Here is an 11764-nt window from a genome sequence, read left to right as displayed (position 1 = left end):
AAACAAATATTTTTTCTGGTTCAAAAGTTGTGAGTTGTTGCAACAAGTATATTACTTGTTGCAACAGGTAATACACTTGTTCCAGCAACTAACTAATCGTTGAGTCACGACAGCTTTTTGGGTCCAATTTTTGGGTTCTCGTTGATCAAGTCGAATCCAACGGATCAGTGAGTTGTTGCAACAAGTAAGATACTTGTTGCAACAGGTAGCACACTACTTGCAACAACTCACAAATCTGTTGCAACTTATTCATACTACGTATTTAACAACAATTAGTATAGAAGTTGCAATAACTACATAATGTTGTAATTGTGGCAAAGAATTACAATAGTCGTTGTTGCATAAACTACAAAGCAGCCTACAGAAACTACAATAGTTGTTGCAAAAATTTAGAAGCTCTTATACAACAGGCTTTAGCACTTGTTGCAACAAGTACAATTGCTACGTCAGAATTGTTGGAAAATCAAGAAGAAACCCGTATAAATAATTGAAACAAAACAGCAATATTTTACTTACCAAATGAGCGGAAATTACTTCTGAAGTAATGTCCAGCCAAAAAATTGCAAAATCTGATGGTTTGGTTTTTTTCTTTGTTGACAAATTCTTCAAAATGCCGCACCAATGGAAGAAGAAGAAGAAGCAGGGGAAGAAGCAATACTTATGAAGTAATGCCCATGTAGACACTAACGAAATCCAGCCAAAAAAATTGCAAATCTGCTGGTTTAGTTTTTTCTTTTGTTGAGCAGATTCTTTAAAATGGCACAAAGAATGGATGAAGTTAAGCAGGAAGCAAAGAATGGAAGATGAGGAAGAAGAATGGAGGGAGAAAAAGAATGAGAACAGGCGGATGGAAAAGAAGAAGAAGGAGGAAGAACGAACCGAGGAGGAAGAAGAAGAACACTGGAGGGAAAAGAGCAAAAACGGGTGCGGCTATTGGCGCCCTTTTTTTTTGACCCATTTTGGTATTTTAGGGCTTATATTGGCTGGGTCAAAGTGTTAAAAATAAAACTTGAGGGCAAAGTATTAAAAATAAAGTTGAGGGTCAAAGTATAAAAATAAAAACTTTTGGGCAAGTTCAAAACCTCTTAATCACTAATCAAAAAACATCACCTCCACTCAATAATAAAACTTGAGTCACCTCCACTCGATAAAAAGACTTAAGAGTCACCTATAGTTAAATGGCCCCAGATATTATGACCGAGTATAAATTTTTTAGGATGAATAAAAAGGACTCCCAACAAAAAGACAAAGGCAAAGGGTCAAAAATACCCTCTACTTTCTTTTACTTCCTTCCAGTTTAGGCCTCATTTGTTTTCATTAAAATTAAGACGTCTGAATCTGAATGCATATCTGAATCATTAAGATGTTGTCTCTAGGTCTGAACACTGAATGATTAAGACTGTTTGTTTTTCAACATCTGAATGTGCATAATGTATTTATTTAAACATAATAAATATACAATTCAATTTAAAAAGTAACTAAATAGTAGAAAATAAATACAAATTTAATTAAAAAAATATTATTTGATTAAAAAATAAAACATTTACATTCACTAGTAATGGTGGAGATGTTTTATAGTCGTGGTGGGTGGTGAGTGGGAGTGGAGAGGTGAGTGGGTGGTGGGTGGTTGGGGTGAAGGGCGGGAGGTAGTGAGGGTGGGGTTAGTAGTGGGGTTGGCGGGGAGTGGGGGTGGGGTTGGTGGTGGGAGGTGTGGGGTAGGGGTTGATGGTGGGGTTGGTGGGTGGTGTGGGGTGGGATTGGGGTTGGTGGTGAGGTGGGTGGTGGGGAGTGGAGGGTGGGTGGGTGGTGGGGTAGGGTTGAGGTGGATGGGTGGGGTTGGAGTGAAGAGTGGGTGAGGGTGGGGTTGAGGTGGAGGGTTGGGGTTGGGGTTGGGGTTGGAGCTGGCGATAAAAAAGTTTCATACAAAAATACCTCTTAATGATATTAAGACTTGATTCAAGATCTTAATGATTAAGACCTATTCAGACCCAATAAGTGCTTAGATCTTAATGCAAATAATTGCACTTAATGGCTGAAGGTCTGAACCATTCAGATTCAGACCTCCAATAAGTGCAAACAAATGAGGCCTTAGTCACTCATACGCTATCCTTTTTGGTCTATTGCAAAAAGAATGATATATTTTTATATTTATTAGTCTCTATGTTCATGTTTTGCACGGATATATCTTGCTTCAAATATTATAAAATGTGTATTTAAAATAATAAAATCTCAGGTTATATACATTCTTAAAAATAATTATCGTTTATTCCAAATTTATCCAATACAGATAATTTTCTTACAAAAAATTATATAATTTTTAAGGGCATAAAAATCTATCAATATTACAAATCAACATTTCACACGTTTTTTACCTATGCTCAATGCCTTTTAATGTGAAATGAAAATGGTAAAAAAATGCCCCTAACATATTAAAAATGGTTTAAATTTGCCTCTTTCCACCTATCGTGTTACACCTCGGAAAATTTCGTGTTACCAAGACTGTAGACGGCTTAGTATGAGCTCAAGGGAGAGGAAAGTTATACAAGGATCAGGAATGAAGATTATATGATCTAAGTATAAGAATATATATATGACATTTGGAGACTGTATGAAGTAAATCAGTTAACACGTTACTTGATGAATAGCCCTCGTAACCGTAAGTTAAGGTGGGGCCCACATGTCGGGTTTTTATAAAGGACATATGAAAAGTGATATGAGTAGTACATGACAAGTTGAGCAAATTTTAAGAAGGACCCTTAAGACAAATATGGGCATAAGCCCTCCAAAAGGATGATTTAAGGATACGTTTTCGGATGATCTGACTTGGAAGGCCCAAAACGCTATTATAATTTTGGAATTTGGAAACACACCAAAAATGAAAGTTGTAGATAATTGAAAGATATTTCCAACCATAGGTAGTGGGCCCTCATACAATATCAGGATCAAGAATTATGGCCATTTTATGATAAAGACTCCAAGCTGCCAAATGGCTTCCGCAGGTCCCACTTGAGAAGGTCGGAGGAACCGACCTATGAGGGTTATAAATACCCCCATTAACTCCATTTTTTCAGCGTTTTACATTCTCAATAGTCCTAGAAACTTCTCAACACAACCCCCAAACATTTATAGCCCATTAAATCAAGAATTTAACAAGATTACACAAAACTAGTCCATGAAAGGTGATTGTTCTTGCTTCTACTTGATGTTGTGGTAAGTTTGGTCTTGAAGAAAGTTGGTGTGGCTGAATTTCTTCAAGTATAAGGTATGTTCTTCATCCTATCTCTTATGTTAAGTTGATTTGAAGGTTTAGCAAGTCTTAAAGGTGAAAATAGTTATGGAGAAAAGGTCATAAAGTGTTGTGTTGTAGTTGTTGTGTTTATGGACTGTTTTGAGCATGTTGTGGCCATGTGGCTGGGCTGATTTACATGTATCGAGATGGAATCTAATGTTGTTGGTGTGTTGAGGAGATTATGCTCCTTGATTGGGAAGAAAGGAAGTGTATATTGTTGTTGTATGTTGAAAAATATCGTGTGGGATGTTTTATGGAATATATTGGTGTTGATAATATTGTTGTTGTTGTTGTTGGTTGCTGGATTGTGATTTCGGGCTTGGCATATAAAGAGGGGGTGACGTTGTGGCCTTTGTTGTGATGTATATATATATAAGGCACGATTGGTGGGGTGACGCCGTGGCCTTTTGTTGTGATGTATATATATGCGGCACGTTTTGGGATGCGGGGTGTGTGTGGCCTATGATGTGATGTTTATATATATAAGGCACAATTGACAGGGGGTGACGCTGTGGCTTATGTTGTGATGTTTTTAGGGGTGACGATGTGGCCTATGTTGCGGCATTTCTATAGATATATGTGTTTTGTTGATATAGCCATAATGATTTATTTATCTTTGCACATTCATTGAAATGTCTCGTACGATGTCTTCCATGATTTTATGTACATATTGATTTAAACAGGTTAAAGTTGCATCTATGGTATCCGCCTTAAGAGGCAATCAAATGTACAGGTCATCTTTATCTCCCGTTATGTTCTATATTTCTTATTATGTTGTTATTCATGCCTTACATACTAGTACGCTGTTCGTATTGACGTCCTTTCTTGTGGACGCTGCGTTTCATGCCACGCAGGTGTATACAGATGAGTAGAAGACATTGGCTATAGGATGTTCCCATGCTATCAACTGGATTGGTGAGCTCCATCTCAGTTTAGAGTGTTGCCGAGTCAGAGTACTTATGTCATAGTATCTCGTGTATGTTAGAGACTTTTGTAGACAGTGTCCTGTGGATAGTGCGTCGAGATGTCGATAGTTGTGTAAAGCGACCATATAGGTCGATGTGTTTTTATGCTTTATTTTTAAAGATTTTATTGTGACTAAAGGTTTTCTTTGAATTAACGATAAGGGAGAAGTCCCTGATTTGACGAAAGAGTTTTATTGAAAAGTTTTTTTTACCTAACGGAAGCGTCATTTCGTATATTAAAGGTTCACATTAAGTTGTGACTCCTGGATGGAATAGTAGTATGGCACTCAGCCGAGTAGGGTCTTAGGTGTCAGTCGCGGCCCTCCGGTTTGGGTCGTGACATATTGGACCACCTCTATTGCCCTTAACATTAGTTTTTAGGCTAAAAATGTTCCTCATTCCACCTGTTGAGCCCCAATTGTCTTTAGGGTTAAAAATGTCTCTTATTTTAATGAAATTATAAAATGTCATATGTGTGATTTTGATCAATAGACGGTACTTATTTATTGGTCAACATAGATATTATACACAACCCTTAAGTAGCTCTACCCATCCGAATTTATTATGTAGATTAATTTAGTAATATTTTGTTATTAGTTAATTAGGAATACAAAGTCCTAGATATTGGATAAAATTTTCAAGATTACAAATTTTATTCAACATTGTTATATGTGTCTTACTGCATTATATGTGTTTTGTTGTTGTCTTGAAATAAATACTTTAGTTTAATGACTCTTTTTATTTTTAAGATCAAACATAAGAGGTAAAAGGTAAACTAAGTACACCTAAGCTTATTAAAATACCGTCTATGTTGGAATTAAAATTTTATACGCTTAAGAGTCTTCAATTAGTTAGATTAGGATTGAAATTGAGAAGCAATATTTGTTTCAAACTCTATTTTCACTGTGATTTTCTTTTATCAAAATAGTCAATATATATATATATATAGTAGAATTAGATTAAAAGAATATTTAAGTTGATTAAAATATTAGGGATATTTTTAATAGAAATGTACTATGTTAACAACGACTATTTTAGCTAATTCATACCTGGAACGTTTCATTATGATTTTTACTTCTTAGTTACTTATATGAACAAATAGGGTAAGGAAGACTCTTGTGAGCTTATGGAATAATTTGGCAGATTGGACCATCAATCCTTATTTCCCGTTCTGATTGTTCACTATAGGAAGGAGAAGAAGCTTTTGGTACTTGGATATGTCAATAACTAGTTATGTGAGGCCCGTGCTAAGCCCGGGCCCAAACTCAAGATATAAAAGCAGATATTTTAATTAAAGAAATATAATTTGTGTTAGTATAAGTATACAACAACAACAACAACCATATACCCATTGTAGTCCCACAAGTGGGTAGTTATATGAAAGCAAAATTTTCATTCCACTCCTTTAATATTTTAACTTCCATTTTGATGAAATTATTTAATTCAAATCAAATTTGGAACGATTTGACATTATAACTTATGTATCCTAATTTTCTGAAGTTATTTAGTTCTAAATAAATAATCTATACATAGTTAATGAACTTTTAAGACAAATACATAATTTAACTTTAGTGAGCAGATGGAGTCGCTCCTCTCTTAATCGTGATTAGGGGTTCGAACATGGATATGGAAAAATCTTTCCGAGGAAGCGCTCCCCCCAAATAGGCGCGATGCAGTGCGAATTATCTGGATTAATTGGGCTCAAATGCGGATATCGAGCACCAATCAGAAATCAAAGAACGTGAAAAATGACGTAGGAGGTTCGATAGCTTTTGAAAAGTAGACTTTAAAAACAAAAACAAAAAAATTGACATAAATAAATAAGATTAGGACCTAAAAGTAATTAATTAAAAAGTTTTAAAAAAATTTGAAAATTATTGTAAGGACTACAAAAGTCCCTAGGCTCGATAGCTTTTGAAAAGTAGACTTTAAAAACAAAAAAAAAAAATTGACTTAAATAAATAAAATTAGGACATAAAAAGTAATTAATGAAAAAGTTTTTTAAAAATTTGGGAAATTATTGTGAGGTTGAAGTTATTTAGTTCTAAATAAATAATCTATACATAGTTAATGAACTTTTAAGACAAATACATAATTTAACTTGTGCAGCAGATGGAGCTGCTCCTCTCTTAATTAGGGATTAGGGGTTCGAACATGGATATGGAAAAAAAATCTTTGGAGGAAGCGCTCCCCCCGAATAGGCGCGATGCAGAGGCGAATTATTCGGATTAATTGGGCTCAAATGCGGATATCGAGCACCAATCGAAAAATCAAAGAACGTGAAAAATGAGGTAGGAGGTTCGATAGCTTTTGAAAAGTAGACTTTAAAAACAAAAAACAAAAAAATTGACATAAATAAATAAGATTAGGACCTAAAAGTAATTAATTAAAAAAGTTTTAAAAAAATTTGAAAATTATTGTAAGACTACAAAAGTCCCTGTGCTCTGATAGCTTTTGAAAAGTAGACTTTAAAAACAAAAAATTGACTTAAATAAATAAAATTAGGACATAAAAGTAATTAATGAAAAAGTTTTTAAAAATTTGGGAAATTATTGTGAGGACTACAAAAGTCCTCACATTCCCTCTTATATATAATAGTAATGTTAACCTTATAATTAATCGACACTCAATAGAAATAGGATTAGTAATGTTAGTAGTAATAGGATAATCATTAGTTCTGTAGATAGTTCAATAATAAATAGGATTATAGCTTATTAAGGGTATAAAAATTGTTCGATATTTGAAGAGTATTTTGATCAACTAACATTTATATTCATGCTTTTAAAATAATATAGATAAACAATTTAACTTAAAACTTTTTCTTTTATCCTTAATGAAATGATTTACATCCACACGAATATCTATGATTTGTTTTACACCGTAAGTTTCAAAAATCTTATTTTTTTTTCTTAAATTTTGTGTCTAGTCAAACTATATCACATAAATTGGGACTGAGGGAGTATTAGTTGGCGTTTGGCCATGCAATATGAAATCATGATTTCATATTTTGATTTCAAATCATCGTTTGTTTATGCAATTTGTACAAAATTTTAACTTAAACTTCATATAATGATTTCAAATCCCAAATTCTCCAAAAAGGTATGATTTGGGATTCCAAAGCACGATTTCAATTTTTTTTAAATGTAAAACTTGACCCATAAATTTATATTTTGTAAGAAAATATTCATAAATTGGTAGATATATTTAGCAATTATGTTTACAAGTCATTTATACCAAATATTAAAAGTAGCAATGTTGATTCGTCTTCTTGGTCATCTGATCGAGATATGTATGCTCGACTTGAAGAGATTGTCTATACTATGTGGGAGTTATATTAAAAAGTAGTTACGCTACAACTCATGTTCATTTTTCCTTTTTATTGAACTAAAGTTCGATCAATTGATGTTGTATCTTGTTTTAGAAAGGTTTTCTAGTAGCGTATTAATTTTGTTATGAACTATGATTTGCTCATTTGGAAAGATTGAATAAGATTAATTGAGAAAGTTTTGATGGTTTTCACAAATTGTGGGGTTTTTATGTCTATTAGAAAAAATACAACTTAAGAAATCTAAATTGCATGCCCAACAACTTCAAATCATCATGATTCAAATTACTGATTTCAAATCATGTCCAAACGGCTCCTTAGTTAAGTTTGTCTCCCGTTACAAGTTGAGGCTATTTATATCCCTGCCTTTACCAAAGTTAACAAAATTACCCCTCAATTAGATGAAATCCCCAAATCAACCTTAATTCTCCAATTTCACTTAAAATTATCCGATTTCCCTTTTTAACTCAACCCGACCCACTTAATTAAAATAGGGCAATTTGCAGGATTGTCCTTCGTTGGGGGTGGTCTTTAACTTTTGCCCTTCGCTAAAAATCTCTTGGTTTGGGGTTCGAACCCCCGTTCAGTGAATTTTTTTTTAAAAAAAAATCGAAAGGTAGAGTTTGGATTCACAAGGCAGAATTTTGCAAAATTATGCCTTAAGGCAGAGTTTCGAAGCAAAATTATGTCCTGCGAATCCAAACATCTGCCTTACGATTTTTTTTTTTTACTGTGCTAGGGTTCGAACCCACAACCTCGGGCTATTAGGCGAAGGGCAAAACTTAAAGACCACCAATTTGAAGGGCAAAGATTAAAGACCACCAATTTGAAGGGCAAAAATTAAAGACCACCCCAAATGAAAGGTAATCTGCGCAAAAAAATGATTAAAATAACCAGAAAATATAATTTGGAACATTTAACCCATAGGAAATATATTTCTTTGGAACGTTTTGATTCGTGGATATGCTTGGAATGGACCATACGAGGCTGCAATTTCTCTGTATTATCAAATGCTTGATTGTGGGCTTGTTCCTGATAATTTTACGTTTCCGTTGTACTTAAAGCATGGGCCGCATTGTCAGCAATTGAAGTGGGGAAATCTACTCACAAACACACGAAGTGAACAAAGTGGGATAAGGATGTTTTCGTGGCTGCTGCCCTTATTGACATGTATGCTAAATGTGGTTGTGTTGGTAGCTCGGGGAGGTGTTTGACAATGTCCCTGAGAGGGCTATAGTTGTATGGAATTCAATGCTTGCTGCTTACATCCTGAGGATTGTTTATATGGTGAAATGGCATAGAGGCGAACTTAACAGAGGAGGATATATTTGAACCAATAGTACAACGATAGGAGTATATTTGAACCATTTCTGTTTTCATATTGGTCCAGGTCTACATCCAATTGAAGCATCCTCTAGAAAATGTAGAAAGAAAAATTTCATAAAAAGATTAATGAAGGTCAGATTTGCCCTTATACTCTCACAAATAAGTTATAAGGAAAAGGCTCAAAAAGGCTCTTAACCTATTAGAAATGGCTCAAAAATGCCCTTCATCCACCTATTAGGTTAAACATGCCCTTAACATTTTCTTTAAGTTCAAAAATGCCCTTTAGTTAACAGAGGTATGACATGAAATTTCATTAAACAAGTGGCCATTTTTTATTGGTCCACATAAATTTCTGACCTAATAAAAAAATCGGAGCCGAATCAAAAACCAAACCCGTTTTTATTGGCCATTCGTGCTGCACCCTCCATACATACAGTCTATCCTACGACGTCAACTCTTTCCAGTAGTAATCTGTGTGGCCATTTGCCACACGCTTTAGCTTCCCCCAAACCATAGCTCCTGCCATGGCAACCACGCAAAAAATTGATTTTCATGCCAATAGTGTCAACAAAAATACGTACCAGCCTGCAGTACCATAATTTATAAAAAATCTCCTTTAATTATTTTTACTTCTACACCACCATTACTACAACGGATATTCCTTCAAATGTTCGTCTAGCTCTTCGGTAAGAGTTTTTGCTTAGTTCTCAATTCCAGTCTTCCAGACGTCCCAGTAATACATTAAATAACTTTAATCTAACCAAACAAACAAAAATGAATTAAACAACAATAATTGCAACGAAGTGTTATGTCCCACACCGGTGGGCATAATGTGCTTATGTGGGTTTAAATAGTGATAGTTATAAGTGTTTTCGTGTTTTAATGATTGTCAGCGCTTCGTAACTTTTGGGCTAGAGCAGGACCCTGTAATGCACTTGCTCTCTTCGTGCACCCGTAAGCGTCGCGCAGGTTGTAAAAGCCGAGCCACTTGCTGCACACAAGTATAACTGTGAGTTGGCCCATGTTTTAGATCAAAGTGAATGAGTGGTCTCTATCCATCCCACATGCTTCCACTATATATACAACATGATGACAACAGATTTGAAAACTTAATCTAAATCGTGCAAAGCTACCGACACAAGTTCTCAAGATCTCTCAAGAATAAAGTCACCTACAAGTTGAAGAACCTGATCCAGACACAACTTTTAGTATAATTTCTTTATATTGTTGTGAGTATTTGTTCGTTCGTGCTTAAATTGTATACCTACTTGTTACACCTCGGACATTTCGTATTGTTGTTCTGTGAATAAACTAACACAAGCTTAAGGTGAAAATGAAGTCCATATGACCTTAACGAGGCTATTTGGTAGCTTAAAGGTGTATACTACAGTATTTTTGAAGTATTATGAATTAGAGAAATTAAGTTCGATGGAGGAAGTGCAGCGTAAGTTGTGTTTGTGAAGGTTTAGCGATTATCGAGGCAACGATTGTTTAGTAATGTCTTGAGGAGAAGCTATAGGGCTCCTTAGATGGTTAATGAAGTGTTACACAAGTGCCAAGAAGGTTCCATAAGGATTTGAGATCGAACGAATCAAAGAGAATAATTTCGGAAAAGTCGAGTTGTACGACCACTTATACGGTCCGTATAACTTTATATGGTCCGTATAACCTTTCCATAGAAGGAAAATCCCTGGTGGTATTATACGGTCACTTATACGGACCGTATAAAATTATACGGATCGTATAAGTGTCCGTATGACTTAATCGGGTCACTTTTTCCAGATTTTTCTCTTTATATATATATATATATAACCCATGACCATTTAATTCATTTCACACATTCTCCACAGCTCTTGAAAGCTCTAGAACATTCTCCACACTATATTAACACAAATCTAAGGGAAATCAAAGATTAAACACCAAGAATCGATAGAATCAAATGCAAAGAGGCTCACTAAGGTTTATAGAAATCAGGTATTCCTTTGATATTGAAGTTGGGGTTTTTCTCAAGTGAAGTATATTCATCCAAAGATCATCCTTACATGATCAAAGGTGAGTTTTACATCTATTTCATGTTGTTAAGAATATGTGGTGGTGGAATAACTTGAAGGAAGGGAGGAAGAAGAATATGAAGCTCAAATATGGATTTAATGATATTCTTGAATAGGAACTTGACTTGAGTCATAATTCTTGATATGCCATGAGTATAATTTTGTTGTGGATGATACTAATGCTGTTGAAGAAGTGTTATATGTCGGTGAATATGGTGTTGTGTCGTAGTTATGGTTATGAATGACTTTGAAAAGGAGTTTTGTGGATTGAACAATGTTTAACTTGGAAAATCCTATTGATTATGGTGTTGTGGGTGTTGCTATTGATGTTTGGGAGTTGTTTATTATATGGAGAAAGTTGTGCAAATAGAGGAAATGCTGCCCAATTTTCGTTAGCCTTTTAGTCGGTTTAGCTTAAACTTAAGCATGTTTCTAATGATCTAACCTTAGTACAAATTCTGTTGTATGTAGAATTTTGAGCTTGGAAGGAAAGCATTTAGTCGATAAAGTTAAAGAGACGTAAAGGTATGTTAAGGCTAGCCCCTTTCTTTCAAAGGCATGACTCCTATATTACGATTTCCTCTTTACATTTCCATGACCTTCTTACATCCCAAAAGTTAAAAGTAAAGATTCCTAAGAGCTTCTTATGATGAAGAGATAAGATGTGTTCTATGATCATGATGATGATGATGATTTTACTTCCAGAGATTCCAAAGCTTATGAATTGATGCTATTATGAGCTTAATGATCTTATTTCATAATTCCCTTGATGCTATTCATTGTTGGCCATCTCACCTCATGATACTAG

The sequence above is a fragment of the Lycium ferocissimum genome, chromosome 5, assembly GCF_029784015.1.
Source record: "Lycium ferocissimum isolate CSIRO_LF1 chromosome 5, AGI_CSIRO_Lferr_CH_V1, whole genome shotgun sequence".
Taxonomy (NCBI): domain Eukaryota; kingdom Viridiplantae; phylum Streptophyta; class Magnoliopsida; order Solanales; family Solanaceae; genus Lycium; species Lycium ferocissimum.
Note: the sequence above shows the minus strand (reverse complement) of the source record.